This window comes from Ascaphus truei, chromosome 3 (genome assembly GCF_040206685.1).
Source record: "Ascaphus truei isolate aAscTru1 chromosome 3, aAscTru1.hap1, whole genome shotgun sequence".
NCBI lineage: Eukaryota > Metazoa > Chordata > Amphibia > Anura > Ascaphidae > Ascaphus > Ascaphus truei.
The window spans coordinates 368065915-368089162 of record NC_134485.1 but is presented as its reverse complement, the minus strand read 5'-3'; the positions used below and the strand labels follow the sequence as shown (position 1 = coordinate 368089162).

General features: G+C 49.2%; 2 non-coding genes across 2 annotated transcripts; both read right to left on the bottom strand.

The window, feature by feature from the left end:
• Positions 1–428: 428 nt before the first annotated feature.
• Positions 429–500, bottom strand: TRNAE-UUC (transfer RNA glutamic acid (anticodon UUC)). The gene has a single exon. It is a non-coding gene; the product is annotated as a tRNA-Glu (tRNA).
• A 14145-nt stretch (positions 501–14645) lies between these two features.
• Positions 14646–14718, bottom strand: TRNAV-CAC (transfer RNA valine (anticodon CAC)). Its single transcript has one exon. It is a non-coding gene; the product is annotated as a tRNA-Val (tRNA).
• Positions 14719–23248: the final 8530 nt, after the last annotated feature.

The window sequence follows — 23248 nt, the reverse complement described above, 5'->3', positions numbered from 1 at the left end:
ACTGCATCACAAAGGGCTCAAACAACAATATATCTGTAAAATATCAGCTTAATTGCTGGAATTACCAAGAAACCAGTGATTCTTTCTGTTGTCATTTACTATTAGTGTTTACTGCATATGCGTACCGTAATAACATACAGATATATTCTGCTATTCTTGTTATTTTTCTTCCATCTCTTTATTTTAAGATTGAAATAAAGGTTAACATTGAAATTATGATCAACTGAAATCTCCGGCGATGTGAGGACAATGGGGATCTATTCTGTTCACTTTAAAGTCAATTGACAGCGAGTTTGTTACTAAAATGCAGAATAAAACGAGAGGATCCAGGTAAAGGAAATATATAATAAACATGTCTCTCACTATTTGGTGTTATATGTTATCATTAATTATTTTTCATTAGAGAATAAAAAATAAAAAAAGAGAACTTCCCATACCGGGAGTCGAACCCGGGCCGCCTGGGTGAAAACCAGGAATCCTAACCGCTAGACCATATGGGAGGACGATACATCATACTCATGATTTCAGCCCAATGTGTCTACACAGTGACAGTATATGTGTGAAATATAACATTTGTTCTATTCATGTCAACACAATTTACCATTGTACACTTGTTTAAATTAGTAATGGACCAGGTAACCGGAAATTACCCGGTACCCGGCCGACTCGGCCATGATCCGGAACCGGCCCAGAGCGCTGGAAGCCGGTGCCGGATATTTCCGTAGGAGCAGAGCGGGAGAAGAGACGTAGGTGCAGCTGGCAGCGGAGGGAGAGGAGAATGACTACATCCTGCAGCGGTCAGAGGAGGAGGACGACAACATCTTGCAGCGGTCAGCAGCCGGAGGTGGAGGGTGAGGAGGACGACGGCATCCTGCAGTGGGTGGCAGCGGGAGCAGAGGACCATATGACCGGAGCAGGAGCGGCACAGGAGGACAGCCGGGGGAGGGGGGGAACATATACACACTGACACATACACACACACACTGACACACATACACACACACACTGACACACATACACACACTGACTGACACACATACACACACTGACTGACACACACATACATACACACTGACTGACACACACACACACACACACTGACTGACTGACACACACACTGACACACACACTGACACACTGACATACATACACTGACACACATACACACACTGACTGACACACATACACTGACACACATACACACACTGACTGACACACATGCAAACAGTGACTAACACACACACGCATACACAGGGGGCCCGCGAACGTCCGCGTCAGTGGAGGGCGGAATGGCGCCGCTGTCAATGGGCGTTAGGAGCGTGTGGGGGGAACGGCGCCGCTGCCAGTCGCTTCTGCACATGTGTGGCGTCCGGCAGCGTCGCCATGACTACTGCGCATGCGCGGCGCGGGCAGCGCAGAGCTTGGCGGTAGCTGAACAGCTCCCCTTGCTGCCTGTACGTGAGTGAGCCCAGCAGCGCATGCGCAGGGGGGCTCTGTCTGAGTCTCCACTCCAGCCCGGCAGAGTCTCCAGCCCGGCAGAGCGTGCGGCTGGGACAGAGAGCGGGCCGCGACCCAGGAGCCGGTCAGCGGGTCCCCACTGCCCCGGATGCCGCCCGTACCCATCTCCACCTGGGGGAAATTGCGGCCGTTAGGAGCGACGCCGGCGGCTATCGTTGCCGTCGCGGCTGGGACAGAGCCCGGGGAGCCGCTGTACACTAGCAATGCACGTGGGGGGAATTGCGGCCGTTTGGAGCGGCGCCGGCGGCTATCGCTGCCGCAGCCACATCTGATTTTTTGAGCGGTTGGGATCATGTCAGTGTTGGGGTCGGGCTGAGCCAGAACACAGCCCGGCCTCAACTGCCAGCACTGACGTCACATCCGTTTCATTTCTGTCTCCACAATCCATTTTTACCCCAGTTCGAATGAGGTGCCACTAAGGAAGTTTCACTTCAAAAAGAGGACACCAAAAGCCACCATGCATGTGCGAGTGATGAGCCAATGCACGAATGAAAGCCGCACGCGCGAGTGATGAGCGCCGACCGCGTTTGCGCAGGTGCAGTTAACTTCCGTTTGAGCATGCGCCGCCGCGTTCCCGGACGTTTTCAAATATTTTACATTTCCTCCGGACGGCGACCTTTAATCAAAAAGACAGACATGCCCGGGAAAATACGGACATATAGTAACCCTAAAAAAAACCCACTAAACTAAACAACTCAGCTGCTTCTGGTTTAAATGTAAAACATCTAAAAACTGCAACACTATACAGTACAATTGATACTGGCTCTCAATTAGGCTGCCGCAACCGAGCAGGAAGGTATCATCCAGCAAGTTACCATACAAATAGTTGGACTGAGTGTGTTTGTATGCTGATCCATCAGATAGAAATCAAGCTGAGGTGACGATCCATTGAAAGCTCTGCTTTCTCATTATAACAGGGAGTAGGAGTTGAGCCCTCACCTTAGCGAATAGGAGTCAGTCTTAGGAAATGGTAAAGAGGGGTTAGATTGGAGGCGCTGCTGAGCTTTTCATTTTGGGGTTGGTCTATACCCACTATACTGTCCCCTATAGTAAATGGTTAGACAAGGGCACAGAGTATACCCGTAGCCATTTTGACCGGGAAAGATTCAAGAATCTATTAGAACTGCTATTGTATAGCATCCCCTGGCAAGTGTAACTGGTTATACCTCACCAAGACGGTGGCCATTTTAAGTGAGGGTTGTGCTCGGGACGACCTGCATTGTAATACACATTGTAACACAGCATTAATCCTAACGTCCCAGACACGGTCGATGATGTTACTGTCAATAGAGCACTAGGAGCGGACCCTCCGTGGGGACAGGCCAAAATAAAGTGAAAAACTTTGTGTTACAGTACTAAAATTAGACTACCAGTATTGTCAGTGTTGCCACCACTCTGGGTTTCAACCGGAGACTACGGGTTTTGGCCTCGTATCTTCGGGCTACAGGTTTACCTAGTAAACTTGGGGGTGGTGGCAACCCTGGGCGGGTGGCGTGCGGCGTCCCCCGGCATGCTTCGGATGCAAATATTGCCATTCAGGGATACTCCATTTTTAGGAGAGATAGGTCAAAGAGAGGAGGAGGGGTGTTATTTTATATTGCAGACACCTTACAATTCACACTGTTAAATTGCCCCCCAAGCCCACCCTCTTTTGAAATTCTAGTTGGCAACATCTACCTCCCCTTTTCTAAGCCCATCTTGCTCGCTGGCATCTACCGCCCCCCTAAAGCTCCTCTACAATCCCTGACTGATATCACCCAGTTTCTTGGCTCCATTTCCTCTCTGAATGAGAAGAGTGAGCTGCTAGTTCTTGGGGATTTCAACTTCAATTGGCTTGACCCTAAAAACCACAAAATCCAGATACAACTCAAGTCACTTAACCTATCGCAACTCATTTCCCAACCCACACGGACAAACCTGAAATCGCATAACCATTCCTTGCTAGACTGGATTCTCTCCCCAAACTCCAGTAGAATCCAATCCTATGGCATCCTTCCTGATATTTTCAGTGACCATGCAATAGTGTACTGTGTACGGAAAATTAAACCGCCCCATTCAATCCCTAAAGTTCTCCTCACTAGAACATTTAGAAACTTTAACCCACAACAGTTTCTGGATGACCTTACCAACTGCCCATGGCACAGAATCGATTTAATTCCCGACCCTGATTCTGCGCTCGACTATTTCGAATCCGAGTTCTTAGAACTCTGCGATACCCATGCTCCACTATGCAAAATAAGGGTACGGGGGGCCCATCTTCCATGGGTTACAACTGACCTTATAGCACTCTACCAGTTCAGGGATACCTTATGGAAAAGCTACAAAGTAACTGGCACTACCAAGGATCTCATTCACTACAGATGCCTGCGGAACATGTGCACAAGGCAAACAAGGCACTCAAAAGCCCAATATTACTCTGACAATCTCCACCAAAATACATCAAAACCAGCTAACTTCTGGAAGGTTATCAACAATATATTCCAACCTTCTAACCATCAACAACCAAGTAATATCACTAAGGGGGATATTACTCTGACAAACCCCACTGACATTGCAAATGCATTCAATGATTACTTTGTGGGGTGTGCCACTAACTTATTAGCGAAACGCAGCCCAAACCAAAAACCTGAATCTCATCCTGGGAGTACCCACATAGCCCCACCCCCTCCCAACACTGCCCACAATTTTCAATTTGGCCCAGTATCCGAAGACGAGATTACACAAGCGCTCCTCAAATTAAAACTAAGCAGCCAATGTGGACCTGACTTACTATAATCTAGGTTCCTACGACTTGGTGCCTGTAACGGATCGGGGGACTCGCAGTTCCCAGCGTGTCCCTGTCACCCCAGCTTCCACAGTGCCTAGTTCCTCCGCTCCCCTACGTCCCCAAACTCTACCTTCTTCCCTCAGCCGTTCCTCCACGGCTCGATCCTCACGCCCAGGCTTACACTCTGCGCACGCGCGCGGTCCCCTCACCAAGTGTGCTCGTTCACGATCGCTGGTTCCCTATCATGGCTCACGCGCTCCTCGGCGTGCCTCTGTCACCCCTGTCCGTTCCTTACCTGCTTTCTCCCTTCCTCCTTCCCCTCAGTCTTCTCTCCCGTGCGCTTCTTCCGCTGGTCTCCCTCCACGTTCTGGTGCACGCGCGGTACGTGCGCATAGCAGGGTTACAGAGGGCGCGCGCACCCGCTCTACTAACTTCCCCCACGCTCTAGCTCCGCCCCCCGTCGGTTGCAGGCTATTACCTTAGATTACCTCCCTGTCTCCTCCCCTGCTCTCACAGACCTATCTCTGCAATCACTCACTCAAACCTCTGCTCCTCCCCTCACCCCCATTGGTCATTCTTCCTATATAACCCCACTCCTTCGTCTCAGTCCTTGCTCTGCATAGCTTTCCTGTAGCTCCTGTGTGTGCAGTGTCTATGCCTAGCTCCCTTGTCTGTTTCAGCTCTGGTTCCTGTCCCTGCCCCTCTTTGGATTCCTTTGGCTTGAACTTGAACTCTGCTTTGGACTTGACTACGCTGCTCTCTCCTGCCCTTGAACCCTGGCTTTCGGACATCACTACGCTGCTCTCTCCAACCCTTGAACTCTGGCACTTGGACACTACCCTCCGACCTCTGGCACCCCGGACTCAGCAAGTATTACGTTAACCCTTACTCTCCAGGCCCGGCAACGCTACTACCACACTCCGGGCATGCCCTCACTGCTGTGGGTGCGTGTTATACACTTACCCACCTCAGTACTGGGGACTGGCCAGGTCTGTGGGCATACAGGCGTTACAGTGCCCCAGTCATTGCCAAACCAATTGCTTCCATAGTCAACTCTATCCTGTCTGCAGGCCATATCCCTAAGACCTGGAAAACTGCCAGAGTTGTCCCAATCTTCAATAGTGGGGACAAAAACACTGTCTCAAACTACAGGCCAATCTCCCTTCTTCAATCCTATCCAAACTTTTTGAGACTCGAAAATTGGATTTCCCAAAACAAACTGTTTTTAAACACTGACAAGACTGTAACAATGGTATTTGGGACCAAGACTAAATTTTTAAAGCTTCCAGCGACTGAGCTCCAGATTTGAACCAATGCTAACACCACCCTAACCCCTGTCACTAGTTTTAAATACCTGGGCATATGGTTTTACTCGCACTTAACATTCGGGATGCACATTGATACCCTGACAACAAGACCTATGCCAAGCTAGATGTACTTTACAGGAACAAATCCTCTCTAAGTCTCCTGGTCAGAAAGCGTATCGCACAGCAGATGCTAATGCCAATCATTGACTATGGAGACATAGTATATGGCTCTGCACCTCAAACCCACCTTAGCAAACTTGACACCCTCTACTCTTTGTGATGCCGTCACTGCCCTCTAAGGGCTAGAATGGGGCAGTTGTGGGACTTTACAGCTCTCATAGAGTTAATCCTGTATAGTCAGGAAGTGATACAGAGATTCCCCCCCCCCATGCTGCCAGACACACACTGTTGAGAGTTATACAGAGAGGGTGAGAGAACCTGCTGCTAGACTGATCTGGGAAGTCACACACAGACAGCCCTGTGAGAGACTGAAAGGGGACCTGCTGCAGGTACACTGGGTAAAAGTGGGGAAAGAGTTTAGTTCTCCCACGATTAGTTAGGGACTAAGCAGTATTAGTCAGTACTCCTGGAAGGAGTTAGGTCTTTTGTTTCTGTTTTGTGTTATGAGTTAACCCTGTACCTGCTTTGTACCCTGTAAATAACCCCCTGCTTAGAAAGTACAGTGTTTCATGCCTTTGATCTGGACAAAAGATCCGACGCTGGGACTGAGACGTCACAATTGGTGGAGTTTAACGCGGGCAGTCCACAAGGCAGTGAAAGGGGAAAATGGAGGCATTTCTGACCTCGCTTTAGTACAAACAAACAGAAAATTCTGCAATTTTAATGCGGGGTTTGCAGCAACTGGCAAAGACCCAAGAGGAGATGTCAAAATCCTATAATGAGAGTTTACTACAGATGACAAAGTCACAAACTGAAAGTACGGCGGCGTTAGTACAGCAGATGGCGCTGTCCCTACATCAGACGCTAAAAGAAGAGCAAAATGAGGCGCAACTTCGCCTACACCAGGAGCTCCGAGTGTTGGGAGAGAAAATTACCGCCCAGCCTAGAGTGGCCCCACAGGTCGCTCACCAGGTAAAAACGCACCTCATTCAGAAAATGACAATGGACGATGACATTGAGGCGTACCTGTCAATCTTCGAGTGCACCGCAGTACGTGAAGGGTGGCCAGCTGAGGAGTGGGCGGGAATAATTGCTCCCTTCCTGGTGGGTGACTCACAACAAGCCTATTATGACTTAGAGCCCGAGCAAGCTAAAGACTATGACACCATGAAGGCGGAGATTATGGCACGGCTAGGGGTCACCCTCGCGGTTCAGGCCCAACGGTTCCATTCCTGGTGTTATGATTTAGAGAAGACACCCCGCTCTCAACTCTATAACCTTATACACTCTGCAAGGAAGTGGCTCCAGCCTGAGGTATGTTCCATCGCTGCAGTTGTCGAAAGAGTCATTATAGACCGGTTCCTGAGGGGTCTCCCCCGCACCATCCAGAAGTGGGTGAGCCAGAGTGACCCCAAAAACGCTGAACAGTTGGTCGCTTTAGTCGAATGTTACTTGACTGCCAAAGAGATGTCCAAGAGTTCAAGTCCAGATGAGTGCTCCGGTTCTCGCTTCCTGCGCTCCAGGAGGTCCGATAAGACTGTTCAACGAAATAGGAATCCCCAAAGACTCATTGACTTGCGTAAAGGAGTAGGAAGTCCCACAGCACCTAATAGGGACTCTGGTCTTGTTGTTCCCAGTAGACTGGAGACAAAACACAGACCCAGTTTTGGAAGTAATATAGAGTGCTATAGATGCCATGAACTTGGACATGTGGCCGCAGTTTGCCCTCGGAATGCGGAACCAATGGAATGTAACTTTTCTGTGGGGCATGGTTCGCGCTGGGTTTCTATGGTTCAGCACAGTTCGTGCAGTTCAGAAGAGGACGATGAGGACTCCTATGTGGCCCCGCGGATAGGACAACCTCCGTGTGCAACAGAAGCTGCAAGGAAAGTTTACCCCGTGGCATCAGAAAAGACCAGAGGTGGACTACAACACAGAGCGCTTGGCGCAATCATCACAGGAGTGACTACTAGCCTTGGTATGAGAAAGGCTACCGATACCGCCATAAGCAGAAATCCAAGTAAGTCAGACCAAAAGAGTGTTGACTGGAAATGGTTCTATGAGGCGTCCCAACAAGACGTTCAACGCCTCATCGGCAAGCAAGAAGTTTCTCAGCGAGAGGTCTGCACGTTAAAAACAGAGCTGGGTAAAGTAAAGCAGCAAGTGCTACAGGAGCGACTGAGTACCCAGTGGGTACCCGCCGAGCAGCATGATGAGCTGAAGGCCACCCTGAGCCTTACCCGAGCATCACTGGAAGCAGAATACGAAAAAACTAAAAATGTCCAAACCTTGGAATCTGAAAAACTGAAGTTGGATAAAAGGCTTCTAGAGCTAAAGCGGATAACTGAACACATGTCCCAGCAACTCACACCTATAAATGAGGACAACCTCAAGCTGGAGAAAGAGCTGGAGAAGCAGAGAGCCTGCTCCATCACCAAAAATCAGTACTCCCAAGAGAAAGAGGCATGGAAAACAGAAGCAGCAGCAATCCTAGCGACAAAAACTACAGAGATCCAAAATCTGAAGGTTGCGCTGACACAAACCCAGAGCAAGCACCGGGAAGAGATGAAGGCCCTGAGAGGAATTGAATTGGCAGCTGCCTTGAGCCAGAAAAGAAGTATAGAAGGACAGCTTCAAGACCTGAGGAAGGACCTGGAGTTTGAGCGTGCTGGCCACAAGAAGGCAGAGAAACAACAGCGTGACCTAGGCAAAGAGCTCGAAGCTCTGAAGACTGAGTGGGACACTACGCTGGACTCTATTACTGCTCAGCAGGAGGTCTAATGAAGAAAACCTTTAAGAAGCGGTGGATGTCAGACATGTCTGACAAAGAGGTTGGTGCACGGGATAGTGCACGGGCCGCTCACAGGACAGTGTTTCGCTGGGGAGGGATATGTGATGCCGTCACTGCCCTCTAAGGGCTAGAGTGGGGCAGTTGTGGGACTTTACAGCTCTCATAGAGTTAATCATTCTGGAAAGGTCTGTTCAGCTGTGAGTTAATGAGCTAATTAGCCTAGCCTGTATAGTCAGGAAGTGATACAGAGATCTCCCCCCCCCCCCCCCTATGCTGCCAGACACACACTGTTGAGAGTTATACAGAGAGGGTGAGAGAAGCTGCTGCTTGACTGATCTGGGATGGCACACACAGACAGCCCTGTGAGAGACTGAAAGGGGACCTGCTGCAGGTACACTGGGTAAAAGTGGGGAAAGAGTTTAGTTCTCCCATGATTATATAGGGACTAAGCAGTATTAGTCAGTACTCCTGGAAGGAGTTAGGTCTTTTGTTTCTGTTTTGTGTTATGAGTTAACCCTGTACCTGCTTTGTACCCTGTAAATAAACCCCTGCTTAGAAAGTACAGTGTTTCCTGCCTTTGATCTGGACAAAAGATCCGATGCTGGGACTGAGACGTCACAACTTCAATTTGTCGTTTTGTTCTCCAATGCAACTACAAAACACATCACTGCGAAATGCTCAAAGAACTAGATTGGTCATCACTCGAGTCTAGGTGCAAAGTTCACCTTTCCTGTGTTGCCTTCAAAATCTTTCTGGGCAAACTACCCAGCTATCTGAACAAGCTCCTCACCCCTACCACATGCAGCACTTATCATCTGAGATCAGACTCCAAAAGACTGTTCATGGTCCCAAGGCTCAACAAAGTATCCGGCCGTTCCTCCTTCGCTTACCGTGCACCCCAAAATTGGAACAACCTACCAGAGACTCTCACATCCACCACCAGTTTAAGTTCTTTTAAATCTAAGGCTGCCTCACACTTTAATCTGGTCTGTAACTATTGCATACGCCCATAATATATATTTTCTTTAACTGTGCATGCAATGTCTTGTATATAATGTATACCCTGTTCATTTATGCAACTGTATTTGTAACCATGTATTATTTGTCTTAACTCTGTGCCCATGACATACTTGAAAACGAGAGGTTTTACTTCCTGTTAAAATATTTTATAAATAAATAAAATAAATAAATCTTCATCCTGCAACTCTTCTCAATATAGCCACGCGCCGCCAAATAGCACCAAGTTGCAATGCCAATGGGAATGCAACGTGACGTATCTGCATCACGTGTTGCCGGTTGACATGCCAACGGGACGCTACGTGATGTCATGACATAATGCAGTGCCTCACATGACGCCTATGCGCCAAAGGTGACCCGTTGCCATGGCAACTTGATGCCGCGTGACATCGCTTAGTGTTCTGTTGTCATGACAACGCGGTGTCACGGCCATATTGCGAAGAGTTGCAGGGAAAAAATGTCGGGAGACGACGGTGAAGGTAAGCGTGGTATTTAAAAAAAATAAAAATCTCCAGGTTGGCCTTCAGTAGATAGGTGGTAGGTAGTAGGTGGCAACCCTGAGTATTGCGGGGAGGGGAAATGAAATGTGGGATATCACTGTTGGTTGTGATCCTGTTGCTGACCCTAGCAATCCCGGCAATCACACTATTGTAAACAAGGTCCGAGAGTTCCTAGCTAGAGATGGGCACATTTTTTGTGCGGATTTGGATCTGCAGTGGATTGGCCCGTTCCTTTCATTCACGTATTTCCGTGGATCAGTCTCAAAAAGGGCAATTCGCCTTTTGTGGATTTTTTTTTATAATTACAAATACACTCCGCGGATTCCGTAACTCGTGGATTGATTTTCTGAATCCGTTGATTGGATTCTACAAATCCGTCAACGGATTATATCCAATGGTGGATTTTGATGAATTCACTCGGATTGAAACCAATCAAATCCGTCCACGGATTTTACACTGCAAAAATACCTTTTCAAATGTAAGGCCCACCCCCCTGGAGAGGATGATTTTGAGAACTGGATAGAGCAGGCCACACAGATAGTGCAAGAAGGGGGGGGGGGGAGGGGATCAGAGCAGGACAAGAGACTCCAGATTGCAGAAAACCTCAAAGAGCCCACGTCGGCTATAGTAAGGGCAGTTAAAGATGGGAAAGAAGCTGTCACCACTGGTGCATACCTGCACGCTTTAGAAAATACATTTGGGGCTTACGAAAGTGGAGAAGAGCTCATTTTCCAGTTCAAGGGATGAATCAACCAGAGGGTGAGAATTATTGGAATTTCTACAAGGTTAGAAGTGGCTATGCAAAAGGTTGTGAGGAACAAAGGGGTCTCCGCTGGCAGGGTTGACCGCACCAGAGTGAAATAATTTATAAAGGAGGTCCCCAAGGGAAACATGATGACGCTATACCTTCTGCTCCGGGAATGGAAAAATATACTGCCTAAAGTCCTATAGATCCTAAAGGAGATAAGAGATGAGGGATGAGAAACAACAGATGGCTGTGCAGCCGCCCATATTGAGGTCCACTATTGGTGTCACGACTAGCAGCCAGCAGGGAATTGCAAAGCAGCATTGACCTGACAAACCAGGTGAGCTCCCCAATGGAATGTCGGAGCTCCTGGCCTCATTACGAATAAGAGAAATGCCAGGGGAGGATGCTCGGCTCGATCGTGGGGAAAGGTTCAATAAGACCCACAGGAGACAAAAACCCTCTAGAAGGGGAATGAATGCAAGAGGACCCCCCACAACCCACACTCTGATGGACACTAGCCTTGACTTCTGCTTTAGGTGTGGCAAAGAGGGACACTAACAAATGGAGAATTGCTGACCAATATACCATGCCACGCATAGAAGATGTGTTGGACTGTCTCACAGGCAGCAAGTGGTTCTCGGTCCTCAACCTACGTAGTGGATACTACCAGATCACCATGTGGGAGCAATTCAAAGAAAAGACTGTCTTCATATGCTAATTGGAGTTTTATCCATTTGAGCACATGCTCCAAGGAGTGTCAGGGGCTCCAGTCACATGCCAGAGACTGTAGAAAAAGAAAAAAATGAGGAATTAACCCGAAATACTGATGCTGCAATCATGGCTAGATAAAGATATAGGACAATCCTTTATTCCATAGATCACTGAGGTGTAAAACAGCGTGGACGTGTGTAAAAAAACTAGATATCCACTTGAAATCATCCAAAGTATGATCGGCTCACTCAGTGAGGGGGGGCTAGTTAGTATGCAGGATGCAGGATAGAGGTACGAAAAAATGTGCTAAAATAACGTGTCTCAGAGTAAATCATTAAATCCAGCAGCTGCTGCCCTCACCAACACCCTGTGTCCAACACAAGAAAATCAGCTGGCAAGTACTCATTGCCGGGTGATGCTGATGTATGTACAGCGACGCGCCAGTGCCACGTTGTATCGGCGTGCTCCTGCCGGTTAGTTGGTATAGAAGAAAAAATAGATATTGGCGGTCACAGCCCTCAATGAACCAAGCGCAATTAGTTAAAGTAGAAAAGTATGCATTTAAGAAAAAATAGATATCCGCAAATGTGAAAAAACTGACGCGTTTCGTCCAGTTTTTTCACCTTTGCGGATGTCTATTTTTGATTAAATAAATACTTTTCTGCTTTAACTAATTGCGCTTGGTTCATTGAGGGTTGTGACCGCCAATAGCTATTTTTTCTTACATTCCAGAGACTGATGGAGTGAGTCGTGGGTGATATAAATTAACTGGAGGTGCTAGTATACTTAGACGACCTGATAGTCTTTGGGAGAACCTTGGAGAAGAACAAGACCCGGCTGATGATGGTACTGGATCAGCTGAAGGAGAGTGGGCTGAAGCTATCCCTGGACAAATGCCAGTTCTGCTGAACGTCCGCCACTTATGTGTGGCATATCATGTCTGATAATTGAGTGGCTAAGGATCCATCCAAGCTAGAAGCTATATTGTATCCTTGCCTAGACCCAGGCAATTGACAGAGCTATGATAATTCCTAGGGTTCTGTGGATACTGTAGATAATTTGGGAATAACTTCTTAGCCATTGTTCAGCCATTGATCCAATTGACTAAAGGTTACCCACCGACTCAAGGGTACAGTATGTCTCCTGGGGACCCCATCAAGATTACTTCGAGATGAATTAACCGTTTGGAGATAGATGGACTCCCAAGTGCGAAGAGGCTTTCAAATCAATCAAGGTGTGTCTCACTAATGTACCAGTACTGGAGTTTGCCAACCCACAACTGCCCTATGTATTATATGTGGACGCCAGCATAAAAGGACTAGGGGCTGTGTTATATCAGGAACATTTGGAGGGACTTCGGCTTGTGGCATTTGTTAGTCATGGATTAGCACCATCAGAAAATAATTACCCAGTGCACAAGTTCGAGTTTTTGGCCTTGAAATGGGCAGTACTATCTACTAAACTACTACACGACTATCTGTATGGATCAATATTTGTGGTACACATGGATAATAACCCACTCACCTACATCCTCTCCTCTGCTAAATTGGATGCCACTGGTCCCAGTTGGCTAGCTGCATTGGCCAAATACAATTTCAGCCTGAAATATAGACCAGGGAGGCAGAATATTGATGCTGATGCATTGTCTCGGATTCAAAGAGATTCCTGGGAGAAGGATAACCAGTGGGAGGAAATTACTACCACTGGGGAAATAACTTTGTGTAAGCAAGTTGAGATGCCCAGATATATCACGACAGTGGATCTAAATAGGGTGGCTGATAGTATGGGGATATCCAACCACCGCTATACTCATTGCCTGCACTCTACCTGCAGAGTAAACCATGGAAGGGCTGCCTCGACTAAACAGGCAGTACCTCCAGAAACCCCAACAGATGGATCCAGGCTTTAAAGAGGCAGGGATAGAGCTGAGGAATCAAAAGCCTGTTTCGGCCATCACAGGGGTGCGTCCGGAAAGCCGGTTGCTAGTAACACAATCGCCCAATCTAGTAATAAAGAGTGGAGTAATGTTTCGAGTCGCCAAGAGGTCTCAACATATAGTAACTAAACAGTTGGCACTCCCGTACATATACAGGTAGTTTTCAGCTCCCTCCATAATGACCATGGCCCCCTGGGAATCGACAAGACATTGGGTCTAATAAAAGTAGATCGGTTCTACTGGCCTCGCAAGTCCAAAGTTGTTGAAGAATACGGGCGGTGCATACCAAGGAAAACTCTGCCTTCTGTGGTCACACCGTAAGCAAATATAACCAGTAACAGACCATTGGATTTGGTTTGCATGGACTTTCTGTCAGGGGGACCCCCAATTGGAGAGATTCAATAGGACACTATTGAACATGCTGGGTAGATTAAATATTCGGGGAAAAGAACAGTGGAGTCAGCATGTGCATCACCTGGTACACACATATAATTGCACTAGGAATGACGCTACGTCATACTCGCCATACTGTCTGATGTTCGGGTCGGAGGTCAGGTTGACAATTGACCTGTGTTTTGGAGTGGCAGCAGATGGCACGTCCACTACAACCTACATGCAATATGTTTAAAAGCTCAAAGAACAGTTAAAGGAGGTGTACAAACAGGCTACATTTTTAAATGGTATTAGATCTAACAAAATTCTGTTACGTCCGAAAGATTTAATTGAGGAACAAGTTGGGTATGATTTTAACTGAGCACTTTGGAAGTGAAATGGTTAAAACTCGCCATGATAATGGGCTGGCCATATTGTATTTGGATTTGTCCCTTATAGTTTGGGTTGGTTACCGAAGTATATAGCCACTACTTTCTAGGTGTACTTGTCTGATATAAAGTGCACTTAGTGCTGGGGGCAGAGTGGAAACTCTGACAGCTGATGCACCATTTTTCAACCTTTTTCAATCACATAAAAGAAATATAATGCAGTGACAATGTCACCCAAAAATAATGTTCTTATTGCTAGCCAATGTGCAATATTAAATGTGATATGAACTAAACTATCAGTAAGATAAAAGCTGTAAAAATAGAATAGCATACAATTTACCAAAGAAAAGGTTTTGCTGCCAATAGCTTTTGATACATGCGGTAGACACATCAAAGGTGCTTATTTGCTGATCCATGTGCAGAAAATTACTGTATAACATTTTCTTTTTTCTTGGGGGAAAAAAAAAAATGTTTCCGCCCGGTCTCGAACCGGGGACCTTTCGCGTGTGAGGCGAACGTGATAACCACTACACTACGGAAACTTCATGTAGAGCTGTGCACATTTTGAATATGTAACATGGAAGTGTGAATACCGATCTAGTTTAGGAGCTGAGTTTGTGACCTCCAACATTGGCAGATTTTGACACAATACAAAGGACAGTGAAGCCAGCAAACACCAGCTGAGATCAGCTTTTATGAAAACAGGACAAGGATTTCAATTCGTCATCTAGAGGAGATGCACTTAGAGACGTTGGCCTAGATTTATTAAGCATTGCTATCCATAAGGCACGTTCCGGAACTGGAAGATCCCTTATGGCCCATTCAAGTAAATAGCAACACTGATAATTATTTGTTTTGTGTTACTCTAATGTAGAATTATTGTTTCCTGATACTTTTGATTAGTGCTGTACCGAGTACCGGGTAATTACCTCGGAACCCGGGTTACCCGGCACTTTTTTCGATACCCAGAAATTACCCAGACCCGGCAGCAGGGGCCTGGAACCAGCGCTGGGTAATTTCCATTTTACTCTGCTCCCTCGGTCCTCCTCTGGGAGAACGGCAGGAGCAGCAGAACCCTTACCTGCAGCCGGCGGCGGAGGGTGAGGAAGACTGATGTGGAGGGTGCGGAGGGTGAGGAGGAGCACGGCGACATCGTGGGAGCAGCGGCAGAGATCCTGGTGGCGGTGGCAGCAGAGTGACCGGAGCAGGAGCGTTACTATTGGACAGCCACCTCCTTCCTGTCACATGTTCCCCGGCTCCCACTGGCATCAGCTGTGATGTGCTCCGCTGCTCCCGACGGCTCAGCATGGACGTCCTCAGCTGCCACCGCCACCACCAGAATGACTGATGCTGCTCCCACAATGTCGTCGCGGTCCTCCTCACCCTCCGCAGCGGTCTTCCTCACCCTCCGCCACCGGCTGCTGCAAATTCAATGCTACCCGGCCGGGTACCTGGTACCAGCCTGGCAACATTTCTATTTTTCCCCAGGTACCCGGTAACCAATTTTCTTAAATTTACAGGACTTGGTACAGGCATACCCCGCTTTAAGGACACTCACTTTAAGTACATTCGCGAGTAAGGACATATCGCCCAATAGGCAAACGGCAGCTCACGCATGCGCCTGTCAGCACGTCCTGAACAGCAATACCGGCTCCCTACCTGTACCGAAGCTGTGCGCAAGCGGGGAGACTATAGAGCCTGTTACAAATGCCTTGTTTACATCAGTTATGCACGTATATGACGATTGCAGTACAGTACATGCATCGATAAGTGGGAAAAAGGCAGTGCTTCACTTTAAGTACATTTTCACTTTACATACATGCTCCGGTCCCACTGCGTACGCTAATGCGGGGTATGCCTGTACAACACTACACTGGCGACACACTTTATTCGAGCTCGGCTAGTCCCACGAATTCGGGTATACCCGGGTGTATTGAGGTTTGTGACTGTTTTCTGCCCGAGTGCATTGAGGTATTTTCCAGGCAGGGATTGAAGCATTTTATTCCCGCTGGCTGCAATACTGCACAGTATATATATATATACTGCATTACAATTCATGAATTTATGCCATCTGGTAGACACGCGAAGCATTGCAGCCTATTAAATCCTAATCATAATCATTTAACAGATCAGCCGCCCATCAGCCAGGCATGAACCCAGGCTGGGAAGGCAAACGCAACGGGGCTTGTCAGAGGTGAGGAGCGGCGCATTCCAGGTATCTGCCAGGTACAAACTGGGTATTTGCTCGAATAAAGTGTGTCGGTGCAGTACTTTTGTTATATTGTTTTGTAAGCCTACCACCAACTTTTTTTTAGAAACTTTTGTGTGAGCCTGTCTCTGTCCCAGCACAGAAAGCTGGGCTAATGATTCTGGACATTAAGTCGCACAAGAAATGGATTATTTCTAGTACAATATATGCATACGTTCTGCAGCGCTGTCTGGTTTTCAATAACATGCAAAATAAACAGTAATGCTTAAAATGAACTGAGAAACAAAAATGTAGAAAAACTAAAGGTACAAATTAGCTTTGAAATGAGTGTTTGCAACACTCCTAGCAGTGACAGGAAAGGATGTATGTGGTGAAGCTGTGACTTTCTTAATAGCTTAAAAGGAAGTTGCAAAATCTTATTATGCTTTTATTAGTAAAGTTGTCTCATTCCTCTTGTTTCCTGAATGATAAGTTTATCTTATGTAGCCCTTTTTGTGAACCGGCCTGACCCACCCAATCTCACATTGGCCCCTTGTGGTCTAACCGGTCCCTTTCCTTGCGGCACACCTCTTCTAAGGGACTACTGGTAACTGTATAACACCTGTGGCTCCAGGAGATCTGAGCCTCCGCTAGCTGGGAGCCTGGGGAAACCCTTACCATTTACCTGGTGCAGCGCCTCCACTTACCCAGGATCCCCGTTATGAAAGATAGCCCTGGGTAAGAAATACAATAACACACGTAACGATAGAAAGAATACTAACACTTTACTAAACACACATATAACACATTACATAACATCATATCCTTATACTATAACCTTGTGTAATACTGGAGCACCTTATGCCCAACGTCTGGTGTTCCCACCCAGTGTCCTGTGATCCCCCACACCCAATGTCCCGTACTCCTACGGAGGTCGTGGGTGACTGCGCAGTCACTAAATTATCTGTTAGGCCTGTTGGTGCACTTATGTAGAAATACCTTCCGAGCACTCCGATGCTCGGGCCCGCAACACTCTTCTCAAAGGGTCAGACGTGCGATGCATCCGTCTGATCCTTTCCAGGTACTTCTCCAGGAACCCCAACGAGGGTCCCACCGCTTCACGGGAACACAACCGTCTCTCGGTAACACACCGTCTCACGGGAACAGCAACCGCCGCTATCCCTATCTATCCCTAACTAACCCTAACGTGACAGGAACCCTAACCTAGGGCCTGTCCCTGATGTACCGCAACCTGGGGTGGCTTGGGGAAATCTCCTAGGGCCTGCGGAGTAATACCCTGCCCCACTCCCCTAGCTACCCACGTCCTTAATCCTCCCTAACCACTAGCTACTCCTAACAGCCTGCAGCAGACACACAGCACTCACCGTCAGCCTGCAGACATTCACACACGCTGCACACACTGCGCCCAGCACATGCAGCGACACACACACACAGCTGCAGTCCTACACACACAATACACCTGGAACCCACAGCAATAACCCACTGCTCGCACTCTGTGCCTATTTGCCAGTGCGCACAGCACTACCCGCTGTGGCACTACCAAACCTGCACCTTCCACTCCTAAGGGTGACCTCCTTATCTAGGGCCGTCCCTCTTCAGTTACCCCCTGCCCTTACCGGGAATTGGGGCTTGCCTGGGGACCTAAGGAGAACCCTTACCTGGTGCAGGAGCCACTCGCTCTCTACACCCTTCCTACTCCTTCCTCTGCTTCTTCCTGACTGCCTGTGCAAAGCCCGGGAAATGTATCTATATTCCCGGGCTGAGCTTCCTCCAGCCCTATTGGCCACAAGGGAGCACCTGATCTCTGTCTCCCTATGCCTGCCCTCGCGCGATCTGTCCCTAGCTCTGGGGATCCTACCTGCGCATGCGTGACCTGTCTAGAGCCTTCCCTGCGCTTGCCGCCTACTGCGCATGCGCGAGCTAACGCGCAATGGCGGCGCCCTCTCCTTCACAAGCCGGGCCGGTGGCAACGCGATCGCGGCCCTAGCGACGGCCCGATCGCATCCCCGGCAACCAGCCTGCGCCTCAGAGCACCGCTCTGCTCCCTGCACTGGCCCCCACCCTCGCGAAGTGCCGGCGGGTCCGTCGCAGCCTCCGGCGGCACCCGCTACCACACGGCACTCGCGGAGGGGGGCCAGCAAGTGACAAAATACCTCGGGGTTACATTCTTCCCCTCGCAGAATCCCAACGACCTCGCTTGGGTAGCAACCATACAAAGATTTATACAGTGGAAAATACATGGCATAAATCACATCACATGTAGCATGCATTTTGTCATCAATACTCATATGGATACCCGAGGCCAGCTGAGTCTCAGAGTAGAGTGCCCCTAACTGATTGGGTGAGGGTATCCCTCCTTGACTCCTGTGAGTCTTTTTGAGCTCAAGACCAGTCCCTTGCACCAACCCACCGCCTCCCCCTCGCAGAAAAAATAGTGAGGGGTCCGGGGTATTGACCCTTGCCGGACCCTCCGGTTTCGTCTCACGGGAGACAGGAAGGTTCAGTCTCTTGCCTCGGTCCACCACATGGCGAACGAAGCACTCCATCGTGCGCATGGGAGAGGTCACAACTACCAGAGCGGTCTCAGCACAGTCTTTATCCGCTCCAGCAATCCCTTTAACGGTGACATCTTCGTTGGGCAGCACAACCTCTTCGTGCAGGCCCGGGTCTCGGGAAGGCCGAGCTTGGAGACTCCTCGCGCAGGAGTAAGTGTTGCTCCGGTCCGTTGTACCGGATACCTTGATGAGGTCGGATTCGTTCCATGATCTGCAGAGATCTTCTGGGGGAGACACCTCCACCAGGACGCGATGACGGGGTGAGCCCATCGCCCGGGTCACCCTACCTTTGGAGTCACCAGGCTCCACGATCACCGGGGAGCTCACACCCGACACCCCTGGGGCAGTCAACTTACCCCTATCGTTGTCGGCAGGTACTGATCCCAAGCCTGGGACCGCTGGTACCTCGGTGGTAGGCCGGACTGGCCGTTGCAGGGCACACGGGCCCATATCAGGGTCTGCATCAGTGGAGGTGGTTGGCTCGGTGACCTCACTGGAGTGGTCCGCCGTCAGGCGCATCACCACGCTCGGTTGGTCGCTGAAATCACCACACATGGGCGGGGGTACAAACACCTTACCCTGGCCTTCCGGGATCTGTGGTTCTGGTCTCGGTGGTTCCTGCTCGGGAACCGGGTCTGGAACCGACATCTGGGGTTCCGACATCTGGAGCTCCGCCTTCAGCGGCTCCGGCTCAGCGTCTAGAAAGTCCATTTGGGCACACGGCCCCTCCACCACCTCCATCGCTGAAGTGGAAGAATTAGTAGCGGCTTCACCCACCTTGGTAGCATCATCAGGCGCATCTTTCTCCGCAGGTTCCGCCACCTGAGGTTCCTGCTCTACCATTTCAATGTCCCCTTTGAGAGGGTCTGCAACAGTGGTCTGGACACACGGGTCCCCGGAGGCCTCTGGAATTAGGACAAACTGATGACAAGCATAACTTACTTTAGGAGAGAGGTCCGGCTCCTCCTCTTCTTTCTCTGCTGGTTCCGCCGCCTGGGGTAGGATAGGCTTTAGGAACCAGGCCCCGCAACACTCACATTGGGGCTCCCACGCCAGTGCACCTCTAGGACAGTCACAAATGGTGCTAAAACACTGGGTAAACGTCTCTCCATCCACCTGGGCTGACTTGAAGCCTATCGGTAAATAGGACAGTGCGACTCCCGCTTTGTAGTCTCCACTCAGGCAAGGACACATTAGCACCGTGACCTCTATTCCTGGCAATTTCCAGGGCTCATACACATCAGGGTGTAACCCCTGGCAGTCTCTCTCGTCCTCGGGGAGGGAACACTCCATTTCTGCAACAGTGTCCTCTGCCGCTGGCGGTTTGGGTTGCAGGAACTGCGCCGCACAGTCAGGACACTTAGGCCCTTGGGTCAGCTCCCCAACGGCACACTCACATTCATTCAGACGGCCGTGCAGGCATTCTTCCCCGTCTACCACGGTCATCGTGAGGGCAACTGGTGACTCAGATGCTCCGTCCATCCAGCCACCCGTCACCTTCCAGTCTTTTAACGCACACGGGCATACCACCATTGGCAAGACTAAATGGGGGGCCCGTATGATTCTATACAGCCAAGGGTGTTTTTCTCGGCATCCCTTGCTTTCCTAAGGGGGAACAGAAATGGCTGATTTCTGCTCACGACACTCCCTCCCCCTGGTGGACTCTAGAGGAGGGGCAGCACAGTCTTTTGGGGAATGTTGCGAGCTCGGTACCGAGTCACTCACAGTGTGGGGCCGGGGCTCGGGTTTTCACGCCAGTCCTGGATAACTGTTGGCAACATTTTCCCGCGCGGCCGGGAACTTAGCACGTGGCTTCCTCCGCCTTGAAGGCTTCCCCATGGCGAAACAAAAATAGGACACAATTTAGAAAAACATACAGGGCACCCCAGGTCTGATCTCTCAGCAGCGCCTCCAAATGTAGCCCTTTTTGTGAACCGGCCTGACCCACCCAATCTCACATTGGCCCCTTGTGGTCTAACCGGTCCCTTTCCTTGCGGCACACCTCTTCTAAGGGACTACTGGTAACTGTATAACACCTGTGGCTCCAGGAGATCTGAGCCTCCGCTAGCTGGGAGCCTGGGGAAACCCTTACCATTTACCTGGTGCAGCGCCTCCACTTACCCAGGATCCCCGTTATGAAAGATAGCCCTGGGTAAGAAATACAATAACACACGTAACGATAGAAAGAATACTAACACTTTACTAAACACACATATAACACATTACATAACATCATATCCTTATACTATAACCTTGTGTAATACTGGAGCACCTTATGCCCAACTTCTGGTGTTCCCACCCAGTGTCCTGTGATCCCCCACACCCAATGTCCCGTACTCCTACGGAGGTCGTGGGTGACTGCGCAGTCACTAAATTATCTGTTAGGCCTGTTGGTGCACTTATGTAGAAATACCTTCCGAGCACTCCGATGCTCGGGCCCGCAAAACTCTTCTCAAAGGGTCAGACGTGCGATGCATCCATCTGATCCTTTCCAGGTACTTCTCCAGGAACCCCAACGAGGGTCCCACCGCTTCACGGGAACACAACCGTCTCTCGGTAACACACCGTCTCACGGGAACAGCAACCGCCGCTATCCCTATCTATCCCTAACTAACCCTAACGTGACAGGAACCCTAACCTAGGGCCTGTCCCTGATGTACCGCAACCTGGGGTGGCTTGGGGAAATCTCCTAGGGCCTGCGGAGTAATACCCTGCCCCACTCCCCTAGCTACCCACGTCCTTAATCCTCCCTAACCACTAGCTACTCCTAACAGCCTGCAGTAGACACACAGCTCTCACCGTCAGCCTGCAGACATTCACACACGCTGCACACACTGCGCCCAGCACATGCAGCGACACACACACACAGCTGCAGTCCTACACACACAATACACCTGGAACCCGCAGCAATAACCCACTGCTCGCACTCTGTGCCTATTTGCCAGTGCGCACAGCACTACCCGCTGTGGCACTGCCAAACCTGCACCTTTCACTCCTAAGGGTGACCTCCTTATCTAGGGCCGTCCCTCTTCAGTTACCCCCTGCCCTTACCGGGAATTGGGGCCTGCCTGGGGACCTAAGGAGAACCCTTACCTGGTGCAGGAGCCACTCGCTCCCTACACCCTTCCTACTCCTTCCTGACTGCCTGTGCAAAGCCCGGGAAATGTATCTATATTCCCGGGCTGAGCTTCCTCCAGCCCTATTGGCCACAAGGGAGCACCTGATCTCTGTCTCCCTATGCCTGCCCTCGCGCGATCTGTCCCTAGCTCTGGGGATCCTACCTGCGCATGCGCGACCTGTCTAGAGCCTTCCCTGCGCTTGCCGCCTACTGCGCATGCGCGAGCTAACGCGCAATGGCGGCGCCCTCTCCTTCACAAGCCGGGCCGTCGCTAGAGCCGTGATCGCGTCCCCGGCAACCAGCCTGCGCCTCAGAGCACCGCTCTGCTCCCTGCACTGGCCCCCACCCTCGCGAAGTGCCGGCGGGTCCGTAGCAGCCTCCGGCGGCACCCGCTACCAAACGGCACTCGCGGAGGGGGGCCAGCAAGTGACAAAATACCTCGGGGTTACACTTATATACTGTGAAGCGCTATGTACATCAATGGCGCTATACAAATAAAGACATACAATACAAGACAATATACGAAATCTAAAAGTCTATAAATATATAGTCGATAAATCCAATTTAGCCAATTGTCCAGTGCTGACTTGGAATCCACTTGACTTTAGAGGGTAACTCTTTATAAGCAGTTAACTTTAATGAGGATTTTTGTCCTCAGAAGACCAGAATGGCCACGTCAGACAATATACAATAGGGTCCTTAAAAGACTCTATGGGATACTTTAATAAATAGATGCCCCTGTGACTCTGCTACTTCACAGGAATTTGTGATGTGCCTTATAGAGAAGTATCCTTCAAGTATTAATTTAAGGATTGATGTACAGGGAGTATATTGGTGTCAACTGCAAAACACTACAAATCAATAGGAAAGACTATTAATGGGTGAGAAGGACTACATGCTGCAAAGAGCGTTTACCAAATCTCAAATTATTTATGAAAGTGCCCAGGCTACAAAATTGGTGCAAAAAAACACCGCCATGTTTAAAAAAAAATAATAATGAATACAACTACAGCATTTTTTTTTTAATACACTTAATCCTGATTCTGGACTACATTTTAGAAAGATTTATATTTATGCATTAAGAAAAAGAAAAAGTGGGAGACGCTTTCTAAAATAAATCCCTTTTCTTTTAAGAGGAGTTTGTAGACTCGAAAGTAGTGATACTCCATAACCTCTCCTACTATCAAACA